The 10202-nt window shown below is 41.9% G+C and overlaps 1 protein-coding gene across 1 annotated transcript in view; it reads right to left on the bottom strand.

Annotated features, from left to right (window-relative positions):
* baz2ba (bromodomain adjacent to zinc finger domain, 2Ba) overlaps positions 1 to 8959 on the bottom strand; it is a 118322-nt gene extending 109363 nt beyond the window's left edge. Inside the window, exon 1 of the mRNA XM_037979909.1 lies at positions 8692 to 8959. The gene's annotated coding sequence lies outside the window, so the exon portion shown is untranslated. The remainder of the gene's footprint in view (positions 1 to 8691) is intronic.
* Positions 8960 to 10202: the final 1243 nt, after the last annotated feature.

The following is a 10202-nucleotide window of genomic DNA, read 5'->3' as shown; positions in this document are numbered from 1 at the left end:
CGGGGGGCGGGGGGAGGAGGATGAAGGAGGTCAGCGCCCCCTCCTCTGTCTCAGATAAAGGCCCTCTCCCTCCCTCCTGCCTCGGCTTTCCAAGCCCCCGCCAGGACGGAGAGGCGTCTCACGTTACAGCTGTCTCTCAATGTCATCGCTCAGAGAGGACGGCGGTGAGACGGACGGGGGGATGGGGGGGACGAGGGGGGGTTCAACCCCACGGGCTGAGCGGGGACGAGTTTTCAGACCTGCAGCTCGCGTCACGCTTTCAGGACGAGCTAAAAGAGATCAGCAGCAAGCCGAAAGAGTCGGCCGTCATCAGCTGAAGACGAGCAGAGCCGAGAAAAAACAGACGAAGTTTAAATGAGCAGAACAGCAGCTAGAAGCTACAGAGAGTCCAACCGTAGCCAAAACACAAAACTAACCAAACTGTAATAAAAGGTTTATATCAGCTAACCGTAGCTACGTGCTACGGTTAGCAAGACAGCAGCTAAACGCTAAAAGCAGCTGAAGAAAACAGCGTGAGAGACGTTTGGATGAACAAACGCTGACTCAGCGTTTATTTTACTGAACTGTATGGGGAGCTCGCCGCTTCCTGAAGAAGAGGAGGAAGGTGGGGGAGGGGGCGGAGCTTAAACCCGAGGATTAAAACGGCGCTGGTTTCCTTTTTTAACCTTAAAGAGCTAAAAACAGCAGCTCATCCCGGGATGATGTCACCCGCACGACGCCGCTGGGGCCTTTACTTCCTGTTTCATTAAACCCATCCATTGGTGCTTGGGATATTTCGCTAACAGACACAAAAGCAAGCTTCAGTGTCTGATTTACCGCCGTGTGTGTGTGAGAGTTACGGAGGAGTTAGACATTTTTAAATCCCGTCTCCTTCGCCATTTGCCAGCGCAGCTAAAATAAAAAGCTTCTGTGGCGGCAGTGACCAGATTTTTAATGCTGAGGGGGATCGATAAACGGGGGCCGCCGAGGCGCAAGCTCATGGCTTTCTGAGTGTATGTGTGTGTGTGTGTGTGTGTGTGTATGTGTGTGTGTTAACACCGAGCAGCTCCCCCCGCCTGCATCAGCTCATTCTACAGCATCATGAAGACCCCGCCTCCGCCGGTCCTGATGCTGCAGACCCGTTAGCTCTCAGAGGACGTGACGAGGGCGACTCTCAGCTACCTCCACAGCTCAACTGACCGAGTTAGCTGCGGCGGCCATCTTGGATCGGACTGATAGTTTTCTATACGTTTTGTTTGTTTTTGGGGTTTTTTTATAGTAACTTCCTCCTAATTTCACCTGTTTTTAAATATTTAACTTTATTTCTTTAAAAGCATTTAGATCTTTTTAAAACTTTGTCCTATTTTAAATCTATTTGGTCTTTTTTTCTCCTTATAAATCCTGTTTTGTTTCTTCCTCTTTAAATAATTCAGCTAATATTAAAAGTTTGGCTGTTTTTTTAACTTTTTTAGCAGAAATCTCAGATTTTCCTCGTTATTTTTATCTGATTGTTTCTGTTAAATCCGTGGTTCTGCTCGGTTCTGACGCCGACCCGGACATGAATATGCAGCGCGGCCGCCGCAGAAACAAACAAACAAACAAACACATGTCTGTATTTTCACCTCGGCAGCAAACAAACAGCCCTGAAGTGGAAAACTCATCGGGACCTTTGGAGACTTCATTAACAGAAACTGGAGCGGACTTTTCAAACACGGCGTCTCTTCAGAGGGGGAGAAGAAAGACGGGAAAATAAAAAATAAAAATAAAAATCAACCTTTTCACCTTGCTGGTGGAAAAACCGGCATCCCGACGAGACCGAGGAGCACAAACAACCTTGACTTTCATCAAGGAAATTCTCACATTGAATGATAAACAGAGGCCCACGGGAGGAACGGCGAAGAAGCGGCTTATCGCCTCCTTCCTCGCAACTCCGGCCGCTCTGCCTCCTGAAAGTCAATACGGGGTGACCCACTTGCACTTTCCGCCGCTTATTGTTCGGTAATTAATCCACCGTATGTAATCCGCGCAGAAACGGTTTGTTTCGTCTTAATTAACAGTTTGCTTGTTCCGACGACAGGAGGCTCGTTAGAAGCTGACGCCGCCGCCAGATTCGGAAAGAAGAAGAAGAAGAAGAAGAGGGGCCGTCACGCTCGCAGAACAAGCGAGGAGACGTGAGGTTAGCCGGGAGGACAAACTGAGACATGACTGAGACGTTTTACACAAACCCCTACTTCCAGATGACTCTCAGCGACCACCACGCTGCCAGGCTGCTGTCCCTGATTAGCCGTGGCAGCCATCTTGAACCGGGCTGATGCCAAAAGGTCAACCGGAGTTTCGAGTCGAGGGATGACTCTCAGCGACCGCCACGCCAAATTCTAGCTCGATACGTTGGAGACATTTCTTTCGGCTGGCTCTGGCGGCCATCTTGAACTGGACTGACTCCAAAGGCCGGGGAACACTTCACTGATATAAAACAATGAAAATATCTTAATATTTTGCTAACAGAAACATCGTCGGCCCCTAACAGTGTCGGGGGTGACTCTCAGCTGCTACCACGCCGCCTTGTAACCGTTTCTGTCTGAAACTGAAGGATTATTCGTCCAATCAGATCTGTTTATTTAATCTGACTCATGGAGAGAAGAAGAACATGAAGAAACATTTGGTTAAAATTTTTAAAAAACTACTTCCTCTCTAAACGCCGCAGAGGAATTAAATTTTTTCATCAATCGGGGACTAAATGAAGACGGCCGCGGCGTCATGGACACACGAGGAGAGGTCGGTGGTCGCTGAGCGTCATCCCCGGGACGCACTCTGACCTCCAGCGGGTCACGAGTTAAAATTCGAAGCGGCTGAAATTCTGCAACAGGTGGAGGAGAAAAAAGCAGAACCCTGAAGCGTTACACAAGTTTTACAGAGACAGGAAACGGCGTCGATTCCCAGCCCTCACGTGTTTTTACCCTCGTTCCGCGGCCCCGGGATCAAGCGCCGCTCCACACGTCACCCTATCATAACAAAGCTCGTTTTCCGGGTTTCACCTGAGGAAAAGGGCGATAGCTTCGTGTTGAGCGGCGACGGATTACGGCAGAATCCCGCCTGCGTGAGTTCTGTCAGATTCGGCGCCCCGACACGCACCGAGCTCGTGAACCTAATTTCACCTAATCAGCTTAGGCAACAGCAACCATTTGCTGTGACTTTGGTAGACATGCAAATGGGGCTTAACTGCGTCTACCCTTAATTCCTAAATGTTCGAGTCAAGCAGAAGTCCTCCTTTATCTCGTCAGAAACAACAGTTCCAATTAAAGACGGAGAAAGAGAAGAAAATAATAAAAAGCTCCAGCGGAGAGGCGGCTCTTTTCTCTGGCCTGGGAAAGAAAGGATCTCTCTGATCTGAGTGTGCTTGAGGTGGCACAGTGTGCTTTCGTTTCAAACCGACACGGCAAACAAACTCTGACAGATCTGTTCCCCTTTTTCACTTTTGCTCTCGCTCAATCCTTCTAATTACGAGAAAACAGTCTCCGCACAAATGCATTAGCGCTTGTTTTGTGTGCTCAGCTGCAGAAAGTCCTGCAGGAGCGAGCGCGCGGCACAACCGGTCCAAAACAACGCTAACAGATAAGATTTATGCACACGGCGGCGGAAAAGTTGGAGGTGCGTTCTGTCTGAACGGCTAATGGCTTCTTAGCGGCGCCGTGAAATCAAGCAGCTGTCATGTCGGCGCATCAGCAGCGAGAGGGACGACAGCCCGTCCCCGTAAGGACAGAGACAAACATCTGCTCCTCTGCACTCCAGCGTCGCAGCGAGAAATGGGCAAACAAAAGAGGTGGGAGGTGAAATGATCAGATTTTCCATTTCAAAGCATTTGTTCTGTTTTCAGCCGTCCTCCTCGCAGGACAGAGAGTCCGACCCGGTTCTGAAGAACCCGAGGCGGAAATCAAACCGCAGCCGTGAGCCGAAGGACTGCTGCAGGACCGGCAACGGACTCCTTAAAGCTAAACGAAAGGACACCAGCTAAAAGCTAAAAGAAGAGCGACGCTAGCGAAAACACGCAAAAGGCTAGCTAAACGTTAAACGTAATAAAAGGCTAGCTAAAGCATTGAATGCTTGCTAAAAGCTAAAGCACCAAAAGGGTTGCTAAAAATAGCAAAAGATTATCTAAAACCTAAAGAAGCAAACCTAAAGACTAGCTAAAATGATCAAAAGGCTAGCTAGAAGCTACATGTGGCACATGCAATCTAAACGTAGCAAAAGACCAGCTGGAAGCTAAAAGAAAGGACACCAGCTAAAAGCTAAAAGAAGAGCGACGCTAGCTAAAAGACAAAAGGCTAGCTAAATGTTAAACGTAATAAATGGCTAGCTAAAACATCAAAACGCTTGCTAAAAGCTAAAGCACCAAAAGGGTTGCTAAAATTAGCAAAACATTATCTAAAACCTAAAGAAGCAAACCTAAAGACTAGCTAAAATGATCAAAAGGCTAGCTAAACGTTAAACGTAATAAAAGGCTAGTGAAAGCATTGAACGCTTTCTAAAAGCTAAAGAACCAAAAGGGTTGCTAAAAGTAGCAAAAGATTATCTAAAACCTAAAGAAGCAAACCTAAAGACTAGCTAAAATGATCAAAAGGCTAGCTAGAAGCTACATGTGGCACATGCAATCTAAACGTAGCAAAAGACCAGCTGGAAGCTAAAAGAAAGGACACCAGCTAAAAGCTAAAAGAAATGTAACGCTAGCTAAAAGCCGCAAAAGGCTAGCTAAACGTTAAACGTAATAAAAGGCCAGCTAAAGCATTGAACGCTTGCTAAAAGCTAAAGCACCAAAAGGGTTGCTAAAAGTAGCAAAAATGTATCTAAAACCTAAAGAAGCTGAAACCTAAAGACAAGCTAAAACGAGCAAAAAGCCAGCTAGAAGCTACATGTGGCACAACGACCAGCTGGAAGCTAAAAGTAGCACAAACGGAGACAGTTTCCAGAAGAGTGACGTCTTTGAACGGGGAGAATATCTGTCAGTAAAGTTGGACGTTTTGAAAACCGTAAACAGCCGAAGGTTTCGATGTGTTCAAACAGGAAGACCAACAAGCAAGAAGCACCGAGGCATGACCCAAAAACTGGTTTTCTGATGATTAAAACTGGCAAAACTAATCAGTTCAAGATGGATTCAGGTTCCCATCAACAACAATCCATCGTGTCCAATTAAAGAGGCGCTTTTATTTGTAAACACTGCGTTGAAATCAGAATAATGTCTGCTCACATTCAGTATCTAATTTAATTTTGACTATTGTTCTGTTAATCGGATTGTAGATCATTAGGACCAACATCCATCCTTCCTTCATGTTCAGCTGCAAACACAAACCGAACAACGAGAAACCCTCCATCAGCTGAAACGTGTTTTAACCAACACAAGAAACGACATTTAAGAGTTCTTTGTGTTTTATCTTAAATGTGACGCTTTAAGTTGATGTTTAACAGCCATAATGAGCAGATTGTTTTATTAAAGCAATAATATGAGCTACTAAAACAACTAAATACTTTAATCCAAACGAGCCAACTAGATCAGAGGTATTAATTTAACACGGGACACTTTCAGTCGTTTTCAAAAAACTGAAACCAAAAGTCCAAAATATTTACAGTAGAAGCCGTTTGCCATCCTGAGGATGGGAAAGCAAACACTAAAAAAGATAAATTACTCTAAATGCCAGAAAACATGAGTAAATTCAAATTTACCAACCAGTCTGGGTCCAGATAAGACTTCATTTGGGTTTGGGTCTGGACCGAGATATCATCTTAATAAATAACAAAATAAATGTTTAATAAAAATCTGTCCACCTCATAAAACTTTTGGGTCCAGATCTATACAGTCTGCTGAAATGTACCAACTAAAATGGGTCCAGTTAGGGTTTCATTTAGGTCCAGATCTGGACCACAATCCACCATTTGAGGACCTCAAACCTAACTCCGAATGTATTAATCCTTTGACTGAACAAAAAGTGTCTCCAGGTGCAAAAACTTTAACAAAATTTGAGGACGTTTCTCTTTGTGCTTTTTGGAAACTAACAAAGCCTTTGACTCTTCTGCCATCCAACGTTAAATAATAAGAGTTATTAACATTTAAAATCCACCAATTTAATTCAGTTCAGTTTAGTTCAGTAACTCATCTTAGGAGACAACACAAAGAAGACTGAATCAGAAATCCAAATCTAACATTTCATTCATTCATTAAAGAACTACAATCCACTCGTCTCCCCCACAAAGAACCAACAAACAAACAAACAAACTCATATTTGGTTTATAAAACAACAATTCTCCTCTCTGAAACTGATTATCACATCAGTTTACACATAAACACAATCCTCCATCGTTTGGTTTGTTTGTTTTTACCAAAGACTTCAGTGAAAACTGCACAAAAATGAGTTTGTGTCAAATTCTGTATCAAACTACAGACGTCCCAAACACCAAAACAAACTGCAATCCGAACACAAATACAACAACAAGACTTCATATTTGTTTTACAAAACAAACATCTTGACAGCAATCATCCGGTGGGAAACTGATTTTCATGTCAAATTAAACAAAAAAAAAAAGCTATGTGTTAAATTTGACAATTATGTCATCATGTATTGGTTTTAATTAATGTTTAACTGTTAAAAAAAGACAGTTTTGTTGTGATAACGCAAAATTATGCGCTAATAACGCGCTAACTAAATCCAACTTAACACCACCTAGCTATAAATGCTAACCTTTTTCTGAATAAAATGTGTCCCAAGGTGGGTTGAATATAATGTTTTAATTTAATGATAACAGTCAATATATGAGCAGGTTTTGTTGTGATAAAGCTATTATATGACATAAAAATCGATTAAAAGTGCTAACTGAACAACACCTAGCTTAAAATGCTATCTTTTTCTGAATAAAATGTGTCCCAAACTGCTTTCCGTAGTCAAACATGCGCTAGTTCGCTATTTTTTAATAAACTCTAACCTTTTTTACTACAAATTTCTTAAATATTTCGCCTTTCTGCTTTAATTATTTACATTTAAATAACCAAGTTTAGTAACTCTGTTCATTTGACCTAACTTTTAATTTTTTTGATTGTAAATCAAACTGCAATCATATCCACCTGTCTTCACAACAAAAAACAATGTTTCTAGTTGTGTTTTATAAACAAGTTTATATCACTAACTTAAAACTGATTTATGTCAGTTAACCCATAAAACACAGTTTGTGTAAAATTTGACGTTTTGTTTTTTAATTACTTATTTTATCTTGAATGTAATGTTTTAATTTAATGTTAACAGTCAACATATGAGCAGGTTTTGTTGTGATAAAGCTATTATATGACATAAAAATCGATTAAAAGTGCTAACTGAACAACGCCTAGCTTAAAATGCTATCTTTTTCTGAATAAAATGTGTCCCAAACTGCTTTCCGTAGTCAAACATGCGCTAGTTCGCTATTCTTAATAAACTTTGACCTTCCTCTTTTTTAACCACAAATCTCTTGAATATTTCGCCTTTCTGCTTTAAATGACAAACACTTGTTCTTATTTAAGTAACCAAGTTTCGTAACTCGGTTAATTTTACTTAACTTTTAATTTTTTTGATTGTAAATCAAACTACAATCTTATCCACCTGTCTTCACTACAACATAAAATAATGTTTCTAGTTGTGTTTTATAAACAAACATTTCTGAAACAAACCTCCTATTTGAGGCTGTTAAACACATATAGCTCGGACCTCCATCTTGTTTTGTTTTTTTTCTGAAACTTTCGGTTAAAAACTTGAGGAAAAAGTGGATTCATTTCCTTATAAAGTGGTCTGAGTGTCTGCGAGGCAGAGAAAAGGTGCTTGAGGGACGGATTTAAAAATAACCAAGATGGCGAGAGGCTTGTTGTTTTGGATGAGGGGGGCAGAGGGAAAAAAAATGGAGGATATTGTAATTTACACAAAGGGATAAATTTCGACACCCCGGGGCCGAGCGGCGGCTGCTCTGGCCCGGGGTTTGAGGAAGCTCCGCGCGGCGGCGGAGGAGGAGGCGGATCGGGGCCGCCGAACACGACGGAAAACTCCGGCTCCGACCCGCCGGGGGAGGGGGGGACACGAACCCATGTTAGAGCTAAAAGTTAATCCGACATTTATACGTTTTAAAGTCGAATTGTTTAATTTCTGGCGTCGAGGGACAGTTGAAGCGGACGGACAGCGGCCTCTCGCCGCCTCTCTCGCTTCCCTCTCCGGTTACATCCAGCGACGAAACCCCGCTAAGAAAAACCAAAGCACCACAACTTTAATATCTTTCCCCCTACACACACTCACACACACCGACCCCCAGCCCCTCACGGGAAAGAAAAAGAAAGGAAGGAGGAAAAAAAACACGCAAACGAACCGGCGAAAAGTTTAAATATTTAAACCGTAAAAGTCGTCCCGAGCTCCGGGTCCGGCGGAGAGAGCGAGCGGTGCGCGGAGGAGGAAAAACAAGGATCGGACACACAAAGAAGCCCCGGCTATCAGGTCCGAAATAAACAGGAACACTTCTTCAAATGAACAAGAAACAAAAATCAACTTTAAAAGAACGAAAACGGCTGGATTAAAAACACGAAAAAGGGGAGAAAAATAAAAAAGAAAGTAAAGCACACAAAGCGATCCGGAGCCAGCTCCTCCGCTTCAAGCCCGATGGGGCGACAAAAAAAAAAAAAAACAACAAAAACGGCGAAATAAAAACACTTACCTTTATCTTTTTCTGTCTTTTTTTATTTTATTTAAATAGTTTTCGACACTTCACTTTATTCCCAGCCCGGGTTCGTGTTCATTGAGCTCGGCTAACCGCCTGTTTTTTATTCTTTCCCTGGTCGGTTTTGGTTCTGAAAGAAGAGGTCGAATGATAAAGAAGGGAATTGGGCAGTAATTGAGTCTCGGTGTGTGTGTGTGCTGTGTGTGTGTGTGTGTGTGTGTTAGTTACTAACAGCAGATTGAAGGAGACTCTTCTCAGGTTTATTCAGCTCCACTTCAAGGAACCGACCTGACGTCAGCTCACTACTGCCACACAAAGAAAACTTAGCATTTCTGCAGCGCACACAATAGGAGGAATACGGTAATTCACTTTAACTGCGACACGATTAATAATATTGATAATAATAATAATAATATTAGTCCCTCCAAATAAAATCTTGTCCCCTATTTTAAACTGAAAGGACACTTAGTTTAATCTGTTTACAGCTGATAAATAAAAACAGGTGAAACTGATTTCTGAGCTGTGTATATAGCACTAGCTAATAGCTAATAGCAGTCAAACATCTTGTTAAATGTAGCATAATGCTATCTATAGCAAAAGTCCAGCTAAAGTAGCAAAAGACTAATTTAAGCCTAAAATAACAAAAGCGTAGTTGAACTATAAAAGTAGTAAAAGGTTTGCTAAAAGTTAAAACTACCTACATGCTAGCTTTGAGTAGCAAAAGCCTATTTCAAAGGGAAAATTAGCAACAGGTTAGCCAAAAGCTAAAAGTAGCGAAAAGCTAATTGAAAGGTAAAAATATCAAAATGCTAACTAAAGTAGCAAGAGGCTAGCTGAAACTTAAATGTAGCAAACAAGACAGCTACAAGCTAAAAGTAAATGGCAAGCTAACATGTAAAAGTAGCAAATAGCTATGCTAGCTGAGTAGCAAAAGACTACCCTAACACTAAAAGTAAAAAAAAAAAATTGAAACTGATTTTTGTCTGAGCTGTGTGTATATAGCACTAGCTATAGCAGTCAAATAGCAGTCAAACATCTTGTTTAATGTAGCATAATGCTAGCTGTACATAGCAAAAGTTCAGCTAAAGTAGGCTATTAGAAAGTTAAAAGTAGCAAAACACTAGCCAAAAGCTAAGTTAAAAACAGGCTAGCTTTAATCTAAACAGAAAGGCTAAACAAAAGCTCAAAGTAGCAATATGCTGGCTGAGTAGCAAAAGACTAGCCTAAAGCTAGCTAGCCATGAGTAGCAGATGTTGACAAATGGCTAGCCAAAAGCAGAAAGGTTTATTCAGCTCCACCTCAAGATAACTAAAGGTTAATATAGCAAAAAGCTAGTTGAAACTTAAATGTGATGAGATCCCAGCTAACACCTCAAGCTAGAAGATTAGCTTAAGGCTAAAGTAGCACAGGCTTGAAAGGTAAAAGGCAAGCTAAAAGGTAAAAGTAGCAAAATGCTACCTTAAGAGTAGCAAAAGACTAGCTTGAGGCTAAAGTAGCAAAGGGTTAGT

Source organism: Kryptolebias marmoratus, linkage group LG15 (assembly GCF_001649575.2).
Source record: "Kryptolebias marmoratus isolate JLee-2015 linkage group LG15, ASM164957v2, whole genome shotgun sequence".
In the NCBI taxonomy this organism is placed as follows: Eukaryota; Metazoa; Chordata; class Actinopteri; order Cyprinodontiformes; family Rivulidae; genus Kryptolebias; species Kryptolebias marmoratus.
Note: the sequence above shows the minus strand (reverse complement) of the source record. Positions and strands in the feature narration are given on the sequence as shown.